General features: G+C 35.5%; 1 protein-coding gene across 1 annotated transcript in view; it reads left to right on the forward strand.

Annotated features, from left to right (window-relative positions):
• The first annotated feature begins 1,987 nt into the window (after positions 1-1,987).
• Positions 1,988-19,782, forward strand: part of LOC126821683 (muscarinic acetylcholine receptor M1) — a 71,918-nt gene continuing 54,123 nt past the window's right edge. Inside the window, exon 1 of the mRNA XM_050550156.2 lies at positions 1,988-2,124. The gene's annotated coding sequence lies outside the window, so the exon portion shown is untranslated. The remainder of the gene's footprint in view (positions 2,125-19,782) is intronic.

A 19,782-nucleotide genomic window follows, 5' to 3' on the forward strand; every position in this document is an offset into this window, starting at 1 on the left:
GTTTTCTCCGGGTCCCCCGGTTTTCTTCCACTGCTAAAGACCGATACGCGCAAGCGAATTATTGTTATAAAACTGAAACATATGTTAGTCCCGAAATGACCTTGTTTGTGTCGAGTGGACGTCACCCCCCCCCTCTCTCTCTCTCTCTTTCGGTAATTAGTATCAAGAATTTTGTTTCGGTATTTTTCGATGTTTTTTCTTTAATTTTCGGAGTTATTTTTCGGTAATTTCAGGAATTTTCCAGTATATTGTACAGCCAGTTTAAAAGAGCAACAGCAACGTTAAAACCGACAGCATAACTTATTAGCATATTTAAAAGAGCAACATAGTTAAAAACCGACAATCGTAACATTCTAACATAGTTAAAAGAGCAACATAGTTAAAAACCGACACGCATAACTTATTAACATAGTTGAAAGAGCAACATAGTTAAAACTGACAAACATAACTTACGAAAATAGTTAAAAGGGCAACATAGTTAACAATCGACAAGCATAACTTATTAACATAGTTAAAAGAGCAACTTAGTTATAAACTGATAAACATAACTTACGAACATAGTTAAAAGAGCAACTTAGTTATAAACTGATAAACATAACTTACGAACATAGTTAAAAGAGCAACTTAGTTATAAACTGATAATTATAACTTACGAACATAGTTAAAAGAGCAATATAGTTAAAAACCGAGAAGCATAACTTATTAAAATAGTTAAAAGATTAACTGATAAGCATACCTTACTAACATAGTTAAAGCAACGTTATAGTTAAAAGGCCAATCATTTTGTCAGGGATATGATTTGCTCTAAAGTAATCATGTCTTTTTTTACCTTGTTGATTATATACAACCCGTGTAATGCCCAATCTTAGAATTTGTAAATTACGTTTTAAGAAAACTGCATTTCTAAGACGGGAAAACTGCCTTCCATTATTAAATCAGATTTATTTTTGAGGAGAAATGATTAATCCAAGCTTACACCATTTACGCTTACGGGGATTAACGTTTGTAGACAATAATGGAATCAATGAATCTGTTCGATTCTTTCTGAGCTGCTGGCCTATTTGTTTCCACGTGTTCGGCTCACTAGCCGTCCACTCACGCCTGGTAGCGCCAACACTGCAAGGCATTACCGACTGGAACTTTATTGGTGTTTAGCGCGAGTACCAGAATACCGGCTCGATTGTCTGCTGGTACCTTTTATATGACAATGATATGCACTACTAGAAACCTATAATTATAATGTAGCGAGTTATACGAGATATTGTGAGTTAGCCAGCGGAACGTTCATGCATCGCGCAGTATTACAGCGCCACGTATAGACAAGTTTAAAAAGTTCTCTTTTTTATCGACGAATCTTCTTCGGTGTTATTTCGGAAAGTTTCGGCGTCTAATATACTGATATACTACTTGGATATACTATTTACATATAAAGGCACGGATTTTCTAAATATTCTACATGGAAGTCTTCGTCGATCTGAATAACTAAAATTTAATTGAGATCCTTACTTTTACACGGATCTAGGTTTGGTTTAACTTTAGCTAGATTTTAACGAATCTATTTTGATTCCGGTTCGGCGAATTCCGGCAACTGTGATAACCTACAGTCTAGTTAAACATTTGACACAATTAACTGTAAAGAGTATACACTATTTAATTGTCGTGTTACTGTTTCATTGCTTTCTGTCGTGTACAGGAATTAATGTAAAAGACGAGCAGTGATTATATCAATATTGGTCCTAGTCTTTCAATGAGTTCCGTTATTTGCTGCGGATAACTTCGTCTGTTCTCCTCTGAAGTATGGAGCTTTTACTCAAAACTAACAAAGAACTTTAAAAAGGATAAATATTGGATTAGGATATTAATTTTTTTTTATCCAAAAAAGAAGTGTCGATGTTTTTGAAACATAAAAATGATTAAACTTTTTGTGCCACGACGAGCGCTGATATAACTGTAATGCCCCGTTAACAATTCGTTTACGAAACAACACTCAGAGCTACATCCTGTGCGTTAAATGATCATCAAATAATAATGCTATGGAGTTCTTTAAATTGTTCTATTGGATATTTCACCGTTTGCTTTTAAAACATTTGGTTGGATTTCAGCGTAGGAATTTCTATTGCACAGGTGAGTAATTTGTATTTATTCATTTTATAAAACAACCCCTCCCCCCCAAAAAAAAAACCAACAAAAAACAAACAAACAATTGATTATATTATAATCAATTGTTTTTTTTTATATAATTATTTCAATAATGCCACTATAGAAGCCTACGTCTTTGTTTTTATGCCACCCATGAAAATCGTATTAATTTTGCTAACTGTAAAGGATTGTGACCTGGGGACCATCTTAGCATATATTCCCAGTGAAAGGAAACGACAAATGTGACAGATTTTATCAAACATACGTCTAGTCAGATGTTTTTAATTATTGATATAAGTTCCCAGAAATGTATTGATGAACTTGATAAAGCACCGATGATATTATATACAGGAACAGTTATCTTGTAGATAACCAAAACACATGGTTATAACTAGGCAAAACATATTGTTTGGATGCTATAACCTGTAGAATATTACTTACCTGTATGGGGGATACTACCTGTGTATATTAAATACCTGTATGGATGATACTACCTGTGTATATTAAATACCTGTATGGATGATACTACCTGTGTATATTAAATACCTGTATGGGTGATACTATCCGTGAATATGTAACATAGCCTGTATGGATCATACTACTCGTGTATATACTGCACACCTGAACGTTGAGGGCTCATAATATAATCATTTTCAACAAACGGGACTCTATATCTATATATGAATTATGCCCAGATATCGCTAGATTTTATATTCTCAGCCCCCCCATCTCTATTGGCACAAATGAGAAGACTGCAGTCCACCCTATCTTGGAGGGGGGGGGGGATGGCAGAATGGTTATCATAAGGTCAGCTGACGTGGTTTCGATTCCCCGGTTGTACGTGACAAGGAATAGAGGCACCTGTCCAACTTCTTGCGTTGTCTCCTGGCCCTCTTGTTTCCTCCCACTACTAAAAACTCCTTTGGGCAAGCGAATTATTTAAATAAAATTGAACCATATGTTAGTCCCGAAATGACCTAGTTTGTGTCGAGTGAACGTTAAACGCCCCCCTCTCTCCCCTCTCTCTCTCTCCTCTCTCTCTCTCTCTCTCTCCCTCTCTCTCTCTAGATCTGCGAAACGAAGGTTTGAAGAAACGGAAGTGACGCAAAAAATGGAAAACAAGAGTTATCCTTCTATATAACTAACTGACTGAAGTAATGAGCGATAACAGATACACAGCCGAATTCCTGCTCACTGATAATTCATTCGATGACAAGAAGTTGTTATAATATTAGACTGTGGGAGGATATCTTGACAATTCAAAAAAATAATTAACTGTCTACTAGATCAGAGAAAACGAAAAAAAGAAAAAAAAAAAAAAAAATAGAAAAAGTCCGTGCATTACCATGTTTTTATTGAGTATAGAATGAATAAGAACAAGTGAATATATGGGCCTTTTTCTCTTTCTCGCTTTCTTTTATTTAGTGACATTCAATTATTTTTTTGAATTGTCAGATATTCTCGCACTGTCTCATATAACAACTTTTCGTCTTCGAAGGAATTATCAGTGAGCAGAAATTCGACCGTGTATCTGTTATCGCTCATTACTTCAGTCAGTTAGTTATATAGAAGGATAGCACTTGTTTTCCATTTTTTGCGTCACTTCCGTTTCTTCAAACCTTCGTTACGCATCTACCGTAGCAATGATATATGTGTTAAAATTATATTTGGAATGTGTTTAACCAGTTCTATCACATATGTGATAATGTCTGACACCAATATTGTCATTTAAATGTACGTGTAGTTACTTGTTATTTATATTTTTATGTTCTTAATAGCGTCAATGAGCCGCACATTGGCGTTGCTATACAAAATGTAACAACGCCACTAAGAAACGCATCGATGTTGTATATTAAACAAAATTAACAGCGCCACTAAGACAAACGTCGATATTATACAAAATTTAACAACGCCACTGAGAACATCGATGTTGCTATACAACAGCGTCACCGAACTGCACATGCTACACAAGATGTAATAGCGCCATTGATCTCTTAATGTAGCTGCATTTTATACATAATCTACAGATACCACTGTGTGCTATACAAATTATAATAGCACCACTTAGCAGCAAATGGATGTAGCTATGATCTTATACAAAATACAACAGTGCTAGACAGCACATCGATGTTACTATAATATTATACAAAATACAATCGCATTGATGAGTAGAGCATTACATAAGTCTTTTTATACGAATAATATATTAACACTTTTTCTAAAACTATCGTATTCTTTCTAAACATTTTTTCCTTTAGGGTATTATATTTTAAAGACTTCATTAAGAAAAGAAAGTCTCCGACGATCGGTAAATGAAGCCATGTATAAAACTATCAGTTCATCGCTATAAGTAGTAATAGTTGCCAACCACGAGGAGAAGTTAAAAAAGATAGGTATAATTTTATTGTACTTTTTCACGTTAATACATGAATATTAAACATACATTATGCAAGAGGTAAATCTGATTATTGCAAGTCTTTATTTAGGCTTCAGATGTCATAGAAATTATAAATTAGATCTTAGTTACACAACAAGCACAAAATCAACTCTGTAGACCCACGGATGACTTGGATTCGGAGTTAACGCCTGTCAATCAAACGATCGGCCATTCTCGGAGACGGCGAAGAGAGAGTTGACTCCTATTTCTAGTCAAAAATTACAATGGTGATAACTTTGTTCAGAATAAAGTAATTTGACTGAAATTTTCAATATATTCTTCTTTCATCATCTATTTTTGAACTGTTATAGCAAGAATGGCCAACTCTCTATTAAAATCTCCCACAATGTATCTTTAACTACATATCGTGATGTAGTAAAGTATATTTTAATAATTATAGATAATTAAATGGAAATTGCTCATAAATAAATCAATCTTTCTGTATTGTTTAGCAATCTTCTTACTAATATAATGCGTTATAATACCCGGAAGCGATAATTATTGTTACTCTATTTAAAGGGGTGGTCTCGACATTTAAGTATATAATTGTTATTTTTTGTGGATTTTGTGGTTTAAAAACAAAATGACTCATTTACTTATATACAAGGGTGAAGTTGAGATGGGTGGGTGTCATAACATCTAGTATATACGTTTATGAAACATTTGATAGATTTTTAGATTTAGAAATGAACACGATCTATTGCGTTGATTTAAAAAACGAGGAGATGGGGTTCCATACACCATCCTGTCATCACAAATACCTCGATCTAAACTGCATTGTATTGCCATTTTATTACACAACTTCTGCCACAACCACTAAGACACATTTTATGTTTTAAGATGTCTTAATGACAGAATGCACACATCCCTAGTTGAGAGGGCATTGTTAATACTGTAGTCAGCAGCGCTGGGCGGAGTTAACTGGTTAGCTAATTAACTAGTTAAAACAATTTAATTTGTTAAAATATTTGTAACTAGTCAAACCTTTGGCTTTATGTAAAGAAATTTCATCTGCAATCGTTTTCTTACATGGAAATAATAAAGATAATTAAAAATATTGTACAATACAATTCTGTACTGTCAAGTTGGATAAACATAAATATCTTTCATTCGTAGACGTATATGCCATGTGTTTTTGCTCTATTGTAATTTTGACGTTTGAACTTTTTTTTAATTGGGTAACTCGTTAATTTATAGCCATTTTTTTTTAACTCCGCCCAGCCCTGGTAGCCATAGAAACAACCTATCATTAAAGACGTGTTCAAAAATGAAAATTAATATACATAGTCATTCTATAATTACCGATGAAATAAAGGAAATAATTTATTTAAATTGACGTGGGTATGGAGGCGTAGCCCACAACAACAAATTGGTTTTAAGAGTTAAAACTCCCACTCTTACTTTCGTTAGGTAAGATTAGATAAAGAGCGACAGTTCTCGCTATAATAGTAAAAAACAGATAATGAAAACAGAAAATGCTGAAAATTTCAGCCAGATTGCTTCACTCTGAACCAAGATATTAATGATTCAATTTTCGGCTAGTCTCGATCATCATTACTAACTTCGGTTCTATAATTAACAAAGTCTCGATTATCCCCTTTTTACGTTAAATTATCCATCACAAAATGTATTCAAATCCACTAAAGATCGCAGTCTAACGATGGCACCGAGAGTTGTTTATGGGCCTGGATCAGTTAATTAATGTCTGATTAATAATTTAGATAGCATTTCAGGTCTAAAGAAATACCTGCAATAGGCAGATTTAGCTCTTGCATATGATCTATTATAAAATAATGTACTAATGTGTGATCTATGATCAAATTTATTAATGTGACATCTATGATAATATAGGTTATTAAAGTAGTATAAATGGAAGTGTAATAATACAGATAATAATGTAGTCTGAGTTAATCCATTAATGCACATTACATTATAATATAAAATCTTGTTAGACATGTCTGTCTACTACATGACATTTAAAAGGGATGGAAAGCTATTGGGTTTCAAGTCCCAACACTGTATTTCGGATATTCTGAGACTAACATATAATAATATTAAGTTTCTATAGGAGTGTTGTTGGGGTATGTAACCAAGGGATGTTTCATCGAGGTTTATCGTATCCATAGAATGACACACAGTTTGTATGTAGATAATACCATACAGCTTTGGGTTATACTAGTTATCACATATATTGTACTAATTTGAACGGTTTTCGTTTGTTTCCCAATGAAATGAAATAGGGTTTAACGCCCTACTGTTCTGCTACTAAACTGGGCTAATGAAGACGGGCATACGCCATACAGTGTACTATATCGAATTCCAACTGCCAAGGGATCTTTTACGTGCACGTCAATGTGTACACGGACCTCGATTTTTCGTCCCATCCGAACGACTAGATAGCTGTCCTTGTCATGCCCTCCGTCCTACATCACTGACAAGGGGAAACCACGTGATCAAGGACTAGGGAGTCCCGGTCTGTCGGTGATTACAGCGCTTGCTCACTAAATGGGGTTGGCCGAAAATGTTTCTCGGGAATTTAGTCAGACTTGCCCTGGGGTAAGAAAAAGCGTTTCTTGTATACCAATTACAGCACGTTTAAGATCCCCTCCTGATAATTAGAAATCGAAATAAGAGTTCGCTGTCCGACCACAATTTTTACAATTTCATTTCCAAAGACTGGACCGACGGAGCAGAAATCAAGTTTAGGCGGATTTCCCATTGTGATCGACAAACCGCATGCGTCACCTAATGATGTGCCGTTTCAAGCTATTGGGCCTTCTGCTCGTCATACAAAGTATATATAATTTAGACCAAATTTGAGCGATAAAATCCACCACTGCGTTCACGCTACAGTACTTAGATTATGGTTAAGTTAGAATTTAAAATGAAATGAAATTAATAATCAAGGAAATGGTAGTAGACAGTTTCGTGCAGCCGGCGCCAAGTCGTTGATGTTTCTAGAGGGATACCCACAATTCCGTACACCGTACACCAAGAACGCACTGTAACATACCGTTTCATTGGCTAATCGATCGCGTTTTCCAGAACGCGGGTTATGTCACTACTCTTCCAGATCCTAGTGTAGTAAAGTAAAACGAAATTTTGAATTATAAAAAAAAAGAAACCAAATAGGATCTGTGTTTTAATCAGATTGATTTTAATGTCTTCCATTTGCAAATGGAACAGAAAATGCTAAAGTTTATGTTTATGTTTAAGCGCAATGCAATTAAGAAATAAATCGATGATAAACGGAAAACATTGAAGTATTACTTTTGACCTCAAATATACATTTACATGCTTGATTTGAAATGAAATAAAATGGGGTTTAACGTCCTTGTTTTCTGCACCGACTTGGCGAATAAAGATGTGCATACGCAATACAATGTGCTATGATGGCAATTTTGCCTTGAAAGCGGCACTATGGCCTTTTCTTATTTCGAAATCCAACTGTCAATGCTTCTTTTGCGTGCCTCGCTTTTCAGTCCGATCTGAAGGACTGACATTTTATTTCTCCTTGCCTTGTCATACTCTCCATCCTGTATCACTGACAACGGGAAACCACTCCGGAATATCCCGAGCAACTGTCTCGGCCAACATCGGAAGCGAACCCGAGACCTCCAGATGAGCGAGCCTGCCCCCAAACCCCATTCTGGTTTAAAACTCTTTATTCCTTGATAACGAGATAAACCCACTGGTTAATTCGGTCAGACAATGACGAAAGCTTTATTGGGATTTTTTATATTTTAATCCGAGACCTTGACAAGACACCTAGGGAGATTCCATAGAGCTTTAAACTATACTACGTCTCAATAATTTCTAAAAAATAAATATTCTGAAATAAAGGAGAGAATCTTAATATCACAAAAGGACCATTTGGTTGAGGAAAACTGGACGAACTCGCAACAGCATGTCTCTTTATGATCATGGCTTTGTGCATTGGTTCAAGGTAAAAAAAGATACAATTTAAACTTAGGCTATATATCTTTCGTAGCGTCTGTATCGACTCCTCAGGGGCCCTGAATTCCAAATGAAGTTATAAATTGTTCTTTGGGGAATAACATTTTTACAAGAATCATCACCCTTTCTTTAAAAGGGTATTGATATTTCAAAATATTCTGGAAAATTGGACATGTTAAGGCGCAAAAAGCTTTGAATACAATTCATTATTTTATGTAGCCAGAACCTATATAAAATGTAGATTAAAACTAAATGTATCAAATTCTTTTCTTCTGTCACTCGACATTAACTCCGGATGGATATTCCGAATTGTATAAATGAACTTGAGGAGCTGTCTTCGGGGATATTTTTTTATACCCGAGTTATTAGTCTTTCGCTGGAATCGATTGAAGTATAGTAAAAAGTGATGACTTAGACATGTTTCTTACTAGGGGGTTAAAAAAATTCTCATTGAAAACTTTTTGTCAATTAAAACTAATTTTGTTTTTAAAAGAAGGTAAAAGAGATTGGGGTATTTTTGTTACAGATTGGTAATTAGGAATAATTTTACTCTACATGTATTTTTATATTCCCTAAATCCCTCCGTCCATCTCCCGTGACAGGCTACTATTAATATTTCTCTAATATTAACCTAGCAAATGGCCATCTTGCGGACAAATTGGGGATCACGGTGGCTAAGTGGGTAAGACGCTGGCTCGCTAGCCTGGAGGTCGTGTGTTCGATCCCTGCATTGGCCGAGAAAGTTCATCCCGATTTTCCGGCGTGATTCCTCCTTGTCAGTGATGCAGGACGGAGGGCCTGGCAAGGACAGCTGTCTAGTCCTTCGGATGAGACGAAAAACCGAGGTCCCGTGTATACATTGGCATGCACGTAAAAGATCCCATGGCAGTTGGAATTCGATATAAGAGTAGGCGATAGTGCCGCTGCCCGGGCAAAATTTCCCTCATAGCATAGCACACTGTATGGCGTATGCCCGTCTTCATTAGCCCAGTATAGAAGCAGAACAGTAGGACGTTAAACCCCATTTCATTTCATTTCATTTCATTTGCGGACAAATTGCTTGCTCGCCTTATTGGCTGCAATGCGATAATTCAACTAATCATAGCCCACGTTTGACCAATCGTTCAATTTAAACCAGTCGCTTCTAATGGAAATTTGGAGGGTGGGGGGTTGTTGGCCGAATGGTTAACGCGTACGCGTTGTATCATAAGTTTTGCCATTGAGTGATGTGGCATGGTTTCGATTCCCCGCTTGCACATGACAAGGATTAGGGTAACCTGTCCAACTTCGTGGGTTTTCCTCTCACTGCTAAAAGACCCCTACGCACAAGCGAATTAATGAAATACAATTGAACCATGTTAGTCCCGAAATGACCTTGTTTGTGTCGAGCGAACGTTAAACCTCTCTCTTTAAAGGAAATTTATATTTAAAAGTCTTACAGTAGCCGATAACGTCCTACTCTTCCACAGGGACTGGGCTAGTGAAGACGGACATACGCCATACAATGTGCTATGAGGGACAGCAGCGTTATGGGCTACTCTTATTTCGAATTCCAGCAGTCTTTTACGTACACGCCTATGTGTTCACGTAACCCAGGTTTTTCGTCTCGGCCGAACGACTAGACACTGTCTTTGCCAGGATCTTCACCCTGCATCACTGATAAGGGGAGAAATCGCGATGAGCTGTCTCCGCCAAAACCGAGATCGAACACAGGATCTCCAAGTTAGCGAGCCAACGTTTTACTCACTAAGCCACCGCGGCCACCTTTTTGAACTGTATTACCTTAATTCCGTTGATTTGCAAAAACATTTAGTATTGCTCAAATCTATAGTTTGTTTTGCAAAGGCTGATTGCCTTCAATGATACATTCTGATTCGTAAATCAACGATTGTACGTCAGGGTAACTTGAATCTATTACTAATCCAATTCAGAAAAGCTGACAGACTTCCTCTGCAATTTTCTTTTGTAATTTACTGTTCTTTAAAATAAAATGTAAATTCAATTAGATTCAATCTGAGTAAAACAAATACAAATGTGTGAAACAGATACAACCACTCCAGCCAGCTGTGGTGCAAGAATAACTCAAAAGCCTGCACAGAAGAGAACAAACTTAGGCCATGCCAATATTGGGTAAGATTAATTTAATAGAATCGACAATATTTCCTGTTCTGCAATACAGCCGAACAACCGTTAAATATGAATTAGGATTATTATTAAAAAAAATTCTATAGAAAGTAATTTTTACAAGAACACCAAATTCACGTCTTCGTACCTATTAAACTTTTATATTCGGAATATATAGTATACTAATATTTGTGACTGTCGTTTGTCTGTTTGTCTATCTGTCTGTCTGTCTGTTCAGGGTTGGCGGTTACAATTTGGTGTATTGGGGTAGCTCGGACCGCGGAGTAACGTAGGCTAGGTGATGTTGGCCTTCCCCCCCCGGTTTCGGAGTTATAGGCACAACCCGTGCAATGCCGGGTCATGCGCTAGTTTTAAATATTTTCCTTACAATACTTAAGGCGCTTCTGACAAAAAACTCTCTTGTCCGTGATTAGTAAGATCGCTTTTGTCCAAATTTCAATTTTCCATTCTTTTGTCAATTTTTTTCTGAAATATTAAAATTTTGAATATGATTTGTAGAATATGCACATCTATAAGATATCTTTCCTTGCCGGCCACCTTTTGCAATACTTTGGACTATATTGTCAAAAGAAACACCCCTGTCGGTTCTTATCAGTGATTAAGGACAAAAATTAGTATATACTTTTAATTTATCCTTAATGTTAAAGAATTCATGAAATATCTGGCCCCGGTTTCACAAAACATTCTCAGTTTAGAATATACTCAAAATTATTCGCCTTATTTTTAACTAAAATATAGTCTTGTATAACACTTTTGTTGTTTTAATGTATCAAATATATCATTAAGAGATTATGTGCAAGTTTGTATGTTTCTTGGTTAAAGATTTTTCTCATAAACAGTGATTGAAAGTTGAGTAAACTCTTAACTTAAGTCTGAGAATGCTTTGTGAAACCGGGGCCTGGTCTCTTTAAAAACGTTTATTACCAGGTAACGGTGAGCTGAAGGTTGCTGATTATTGTATTATGATACGTACATAAATTACTAAAACTGTGTCTGTCACTAAAACCCTTCTTTATGATTTTGTTAATAATGTTCGTCCTTGTAAATGAATTAAATTAATTGAATATGTTTTAAAAAATCAAATGTCATGTGAAATTTATATCGTATAACGACACAAGAAAAGTGGGGGAAAACATCCTAAATGTGAACCTGTTAAAAAATGATATGAAAGGTTAACGAGGGTGCCAAAGGTTAAGCGTGTTAATAGAAGCAGTTAGAGAAGTGATTAACTACATATTGATCCACTGCCATCGCCTTCGAATCTCTAGGGGTCGGATTTCATTCACCCATTGATCGCCAGTTAAGCAAGAGAAAGTCCAGAATTTGGCAATTAGAGTAAGAATTGTAACCATCAACCAGGGACACAATGTCAGAGTCGTTAGGGAATACGTAACCTCGTGCTTGTCAGTTAAGGAAAAGATAGTCCAGAATTAGGTAATTATGTGTAGAGTAAAAATTATAACCATCAACCAGGGAAATGGTGTCGGGGAATACGTAACCTCCTGCTTGTCTAACGGGCTCTTGCGATGTTGTAAGCTTTAATTAATAGATGATACATACAGGCGATCTCTCGCCTGTCCTTAAGGCAAAGTAAATGTATCAAAGTAAAGACTTCGTTATTGATAACCAGTGCATTATTCACCCTCGAAGTAACTAGTTGCATGGGAGATATGAAATCAATAAAGGAATTTTCTTAATAGAGAAACGGCTGTTGTAAAAACTGATATGATACATAAATTATTGCTATGCAAGAAACCCAATCGCTATCCTGTGATGAGTCTATCTGATATTAATCAGAAAGCCAATGGCCGTTTGTTGATTTGTAGCTTTAGATGTTCGGTCAGTGTAGCCGAATAAAAGACAATAATATCCGGGTCTTTTTATGTGATTGATATTCATGAAAAAAGGAAGATCCGATATTGACTCTAGCAACACAGTTATTAGAAAGAGCAATAGCGGCCATTTATATACACAGAGAGAAAAAAAAGTTAGACACCCTCTGTATATTTCACAATGGGAGTTGACGTTATACCTCGAAAAAAACAAACAAATATATTTTGCAAGAATACATATATGACAACAGGAAAACATAAAAAGTTTATCTAGTTTCGAGATTTTAATCATAGTTCTGAACAAAATTCCAAGATGTCAGAAAAGGAGTCACATTAAGTAGTGATGATTGTGTCAACAATTCTCATAAGATAAGTGATTATGAAATATACAGTAGGGTATATAATCATAAGCTGTTTGTTAATTTCACTTCCTGTTACATAGCTTATCCCGTTTGATATTACAATAACATCCCTTCTTGAAGAGCTTACGAGAATACAAACAGCCTATATTTCAGGGTGGGGGGGGGATACAAAGTACTATAAAAGGAACTGGTTCCAGACTAGTAACAACACTTTGTCTGCGATATCACCCTCTGTGGAAGCGGACGTTAAACACTAAGAACAACAACAACAACGACTGGTAACCTGTGGCTCTATTCTTCGGAACCTAAAATGGCTCTAAAAGCACATATTAAGGTAATATGAATGTATATAAATTGATTTATATTCAGTTTTTAAAATATTTATTGTAATTGTAATTTCTAATCAATTCGGTTCGGTGAAATAATAAACAGCCCAATTTGAACGAAAGTCGTTTACATCTGCTTAGTCAATTCTACACGTTTTTTTATAATCATTATTTTGTTGTTTGTGAATCAGCCATTACTAATTACACGTTTTTTATAATCATTATTTTGTTGTTTGTGAATCAGCCATTACTAATTACTCCCGGGAATTCTTTTTCTTTGTTGATTACAAATGGCACCCAAAAACACAGAGTACACGACTCGTGTATTGATTTTAAAATTTTCATTGTCTTAAGTATTGGATATTAGGATCCCATATTTTCATAGCAAGATAACAACATCAAAATTGACTGGGCTAATTCTTACATTTCTTATTCCTATTTTTAATTTCTGATATCATGGAAAATACTAAGTTAGAGATTTAGCTCATTCAAGTACTCGCCTGAACCAGCAGAAAACTTACAAAATTGGTCACCCGTATGAAGTCTGTTGGTAAATTTAAACAAGAAAGGAATATTTGCTTGCTGCATTACAGAAATAATTATTTTATTTCATTCCAAAAATTTAGAATGTATATTAAATCATCACTTCCGTTTAAGATTTCAATATGATTGTTTACATCTGTTTAAACAACAGGGTAGAAGTTGGTTTGCATCTCGGCCAATTTAAAGGCATTTTGTTCTTTTAAACTTGTACTTATCAATTAAGATGAGGTTCCCTATGAGGAAGTCCGTTCGATCCCCGAGTAGGCCGAGTCTCCTTGTCAGTGGTGCAGGATAAGGATCTGGTAAGGGAAAGTCGTCTAGATTTCCAGTTAGGATGGAAAACCGATTTCCAGCCGTCTGTGTACTCGTTCGTGTTCACGTAAAAAAACCATTGCCAATTAGAATTCCATGAAACGCCAATGTGATGGCAAAATTTACTTCACGTCACAGAGAGAACACCGCCGTGTGTTTTCTCGTCGTTATTACCCCGGTTCGGTTGGTACAGAAATGTAGGACGTTAAAACCCCATTTCAATTCATTATACATACTTACGGATAATACATTCAACTCGACCATAAACTTCGTATTACAAACTACGCAAATATACTTAATATGAAACTGGTACATTATCGTTCACAGATGTTTGATAACAAGCTCAACATTAACCTCTTTAAACCGTCCAGGTCGTTCAGTCAAGTTGACAATCCTTAATACAAAGCAGATTTCCTCTTTATTGGATGAACCATTACGTCTTTAATAGCTCATAACTGATAAGATTTCTTTCAAGCTCGGACCACTCAAACCTGATGGAAATCGCTTTATGGCTTTTAAAGATATTGTCTTTTAATATATGGAAGACATTTTATGCCCATTTTCCCATGGACGACTGCTCAATGTGTATTTATCTAAGTCAAGAACAGGATTTTACTCTTATTTTATTAGAAGTCAATCCGAAAAAACTCAGTATTTCCCCGCTTAATGACCTTTTATCAATATTCAATACTATATTAATGGTGTTTTGGGAAGCACCAAGTTGCATGTATAATAACACAAACGGAACTGTATTTTATGGTTGATATCTCTACTAAAGAAAAAAAAAACTGAGTGTATTAAGGCTATATTTTCTCGACGGTCGCAATCTTAATTACATTACCATCGATTGAAAAAGAACTACCCAAACCACCGTGAAGAATATATGTCACCAAAAGTATATCCCAGGCAAGACGCGTCAAGAGTAACGTTTTTGAGAATCTATAAATTATTTAGAACTCTTGCAAGGGGTGATGGATTGATGAGCGCTGGCGTTACCAGGCAACGACCAAAAACTGTAGTTGACGTTCTGTAATAATTAAAAATGCCTTATGTAAGATTAAGATAAAGAGCTGCCCGCTTTTGCTATAATAGTTCAAAAATAGATAATGAAATATGAATATATTGAAAATGTCATTCAAAGTCATTACTTTATTCTGGGCGAAGTAGTTTAGATCGTTTATTATCGTAGCAACGGTACATGACAAACGATCTAGAGGATTGATTATGTTCTTGTCATGTTAATAATAAATTCCAATCTTTATTATCTTTAAAATCACATCAAATATACACCTTCGTGTTCTAGGATACACGTAGATTAATAAAACCGCTACGGCACAACATTTCAGCGTCTAAAAGTAGCAAATAATACGGTAAAAAGACAATGATGTTATACGGACCTTTTCGGTATGAAAGTTGTTCGATATGTGCTGTTGTATCCGTGTGCCGTGTCACGTATGAGAAATACACACGCATTGATGACGTCACACGCAAAATCAATATGGATATCTTTGCTCGGTATTAGTTTGCTTCTTTAGGGAACCACGATAGCCAAGAAGCCAGGAAACTGGGCTGTTATATACATGGATCAAATACCGGGGTCCACCCGTGTACATACTGGCGTGCACTTAAAATAATCCCCGATTTTTTTTAAATCGAAGAAGAGTGGACGGAACACCGCTATCCTTGCACAAGTCGTAAGCCTAATCATTACCTAAAACTCTATTTCTTTAATTAATTAACTTTGCATGTCCGTCATTCGGTTCCTGTTGACCTTGAAATAAACAAAGTATAGGCATTGCTATATTCTGTAATTCAGTTTACCCGAAAGCTGATTGTTGCCATTGACAACCAAATCTGATCACTGACAAAGCACAAAAGACGTAAATTGGACCAATTAACTCAAAGCACAGTTGGTGTTTTATTTTTTTGAATGGAAAATAACCGTTAGCTATAGTAAGTGATCATGGTTTATATATCTAATTAACCGATCAGAATCTATTATGATTACTAGAATCAGTCGTCATCATAAACATGTTAACAGAATGAAATGCAATGGGGTTTAACGTCCTAACTTTCTGAACCAACTTGGCTAATGAAGACGGGCATACTCTCTATATACAGTGTGCTATGAGGGACATTTTGTACTACGGTCTACTATATTATATCGAATTCCAACTACCATGGGTTGTTTTACATGCATGCCAACGTGTACGCTGGAGCGGGTTTTCGTCCCACCCAGGCCCTTCTTCCTACATCAATGACATGGGGTCACCACGCTTGAAAATCCCGGGACCATTTTCGAACAACTCCGAGACTGAACCCGGACCTTCTGGCTAGTGAGCCAGCGGCACCGCGGCCCCCAAACATGTTAATACTATTATTGTAAATGTGGATATACTCTAGGTGACGGAGTTCAAAAATAAGATTGTAAAAGAATGGAGTTTAAGGTCTCGTCGAAACGTTACTAATAATACACAGGACCTTGGTTTTCTGCTCAAACGAGACCCGGGCGTGTTTAGTCCATTGCCCTAGCTTCTCAAACACCACCGATCGTTGCCCTTAATTTGAGTTGCTAATTGCAGCAACTAAATGACGACGCTAGTTTGAAGAAGATGATGTCCATAAAGTTGTGACCGTGTTGAAGATAATTTTAATATAAGTGTTGACCCCGGTTTATGAATTTCGCTTTCAAGTAGTCATTTTATTAAAAGATAAAATTGTCGGTTACATTGAATTTTATGCTTCGCCCTGTTCTGTGGGGTGGCAAACGGTCTTAACGCGAGTGCGCTTTAGGTCATAAGGTCAGCCATTGAATGAAGTATGAATTAGGTAGCATGGTTTTAATCTCAAACTTTCACAAGTAGTAGGCTCCCCTGCCTAAACTAAAAAAATCTTGGATGTTACCCACCCCCCTCTCTCTCTCTCTCTCTCCCCCCCTCTCTCTCTCTCTCTCTCTCTCTCACACAGTGCATTTAACAAGTTGAACTGGGTTCAGTTGAACAATTTTTTGTGGAACCAGTTTTACGTTTTTACCCACTTAGAGATTAAAGTACATGTCAAACAAGGTTTGGATTGGATTTAATATTACTGCACTCGATACCACAGTCTCACCGGAACATAACTCGACATGTTGCTGTAATAAATGTCTTGGATACTTGAGACATAAGAACCAACAATAGGGACTGTTGTAATTTGTTGCTTAGTAGGTTCAACGATTTTACACCGTACACATGAAATTTTAAACAGATAAACTTTCATTTAGGTAGATATAAAGTATTGAATTAGGATGATGTGATGTATTAATTCAATCAGTTAAAGGATAAATTCTATTTAAATAAATTTTCATTTCTGAAGACAACGCGGAAGTTGACGTGTTTACTTTATGGGCTCTCATACTGACATTGTAAATGGTAACATGTCATCTTGAAGCTGACCTGTTAATAGTAAATGACATCTTATAACTAACGTTGTAAATGGAAAATGACTTGTTAATGGTAAATGGCTTCTGACGTTGTTATAATATTGACAATAGAAACTATCTTGTCAGATACGTTGTATATTCATTCTGCATTATCTATTATTGAACTATTATTGCACAAACGGCCATTCCTTTATTTAAATTTTACTTAGCAGATTTTTAATAGATGCCTTGGGAAATAGGGGAGTTCTCCTTTAAATAATTTAGATATGAAGTAAGCTTTAGTCGCGGTGATCAATTTATTTTAAGCGTTTAGATTTTTGTAAACGAGGGTTATAAAACTAGGTGAATTTGTAAGAGCACAAAGGAATTGCCATGTAGAAGTTAATTTAGATGTATAACTGTAGTTTTATTTTATTACACGGTCTGTGTTCTACCAGGAACAACTTACCACGTATATCAAGAACATAAAATGTTTAGAATTCATCACATTAAGAGCGGTTCCTTATTGTGACCATAAAAATCAGGAAACGTCGTAAACATTGTCTCGTGTCTATAGGCTGTTTACTCTTTGAGAATTTTCAGGAATTACAGCATGGTTTATTCTACAGTTGCTATACTTATCTATCGGATTGGTGAAACGGTAATAAAAGGCTATTCGATGATTATTTATAACAATTAAGGGTATTGAATGACAACTGATATCTAAATAAGAGTACTGAATACGGACCAGTTCGTGTTAATTGTCATATATTTAGTTTTATTCGACGTGGCTACGTCCGGTGTCTTCATCCAAAATGCAATCATTAATCTTGTGGCCATTTTGTATGTATTTCAAACACGCATTTTTCCAATACCACTAAAACAACCAAACTGGCAATATATTATTTAAATTATTAACGGATAAGGGATAACAAGTAGTAATTTATCATATAATGAAGAAGATTGTGTAGGTTATATAATGCCATGGGGTCGATGTAAGCGGATACAAATTCAAAATAGTTTTAAAATATGACAGTTGTCTCAAAAGGCATAGAACCAACAATACAGCTTTAAAGATGAATTGTGTAAGAGCTAAAATCGGCTTATTGAAGGTTTTTCTTTTGGTTTTATACAAATAAATATTTAAAGATTTATTAACACGGCAAGCCTAAAATCAATTCTCTAAACTCTCGGATGGCCGAGATTTCAATGGATGTAAACATCTGCGAGATTTTAGAAAACAATTTGGACAATCGTTGCTAATATACGATTTATGCGATATCTTCAAACAGTCATAACTTCGCTCAAAATTAAGTAATTTGACGAGTCAGTTATGAGATATCAATAAACATTTTTCTATAGACTATGGGATGCAATCTCATGTACTGTAAGAGGTCGATCAAAAAATAACACACTATCAAATGTTTACCTTTTGGTGACTAAATACCCACTAGACGCTAGAATCAAAACCAGAAAGGCATTCATACATGTGCCTGATAATATCGGACGCAACGATGTGTGATTGGACAAGCTGATCAAAAGGCAACTCCTGTCTGCAAATTTCATTATAACTTCTAACATCAAAGTATACAGTGTGTACATAATTAATACGCGTTAGGTAATATTCGGTGACACATATGAGAAACGTCCATTATAAGATTTTGTTATGCAATGATTGGTGCAGTGGTGTGTACCGCGACACATTGATCAAAAGGGAAGATCACTCTGTACAATTAATAAGTTGAAAGCCTGATATTGAAACTGCGCAATTTCTCTGTTAAAGATGTAAAATCTAAGAGCTCATCTCTTTTCTTAAGAATTAGTTATGAAATGTTGTTTTTCTACATTTTAGAAGACCGTTGACAAATTTTGTACGACATTCGAAATGTGCGAGCGAATTACCTCAAACAAATTTAAAATGATAACCCTATTTGTTTTTTGAAAGTAATTCAATCCAGTTCAATCGCCGTAAATAGTTAATAGACAGAAAATAACTATTAAATCACTAATACATTTTCAGCCATATAATTCAATAGCCGACAAAGGAAATTGCTAATTAAAGATGCATTATGTAAGATTTAGATATGGAGCTGGTCGTTCTTGCTATAATAGTTCCAAAAATAGATAATGAAAAAAATGAATGTATTGAAAATTTTAGTCAAATTACTTTATGCCCTGCGAAGTTATGAGTTTTTAATTTTTTTTACAAATGTAGCGTAGTTTGTTTATTAGTGTAGCAACGGCACTTGACAATCGAGACCAAGTCTCAGATATCAATTTTATTTCTAATTAACTTAAAATCGGAGCCATCATATGTTCTAGAGAGTGG

The sequence above is a fragment of the Patella vulgata genome, chromosome 5 (genome assembly GCF_932274485.2).
Source record: "Patella vulgata chromosome 5, xgPatVulg1.2, whole genome shotgun sequence".
NCBI classification, from domain to species: Eukaryota; Metazoa; Mollusca; class Gastropoda; family Patellidae; genus Patella; species Patella vulgata.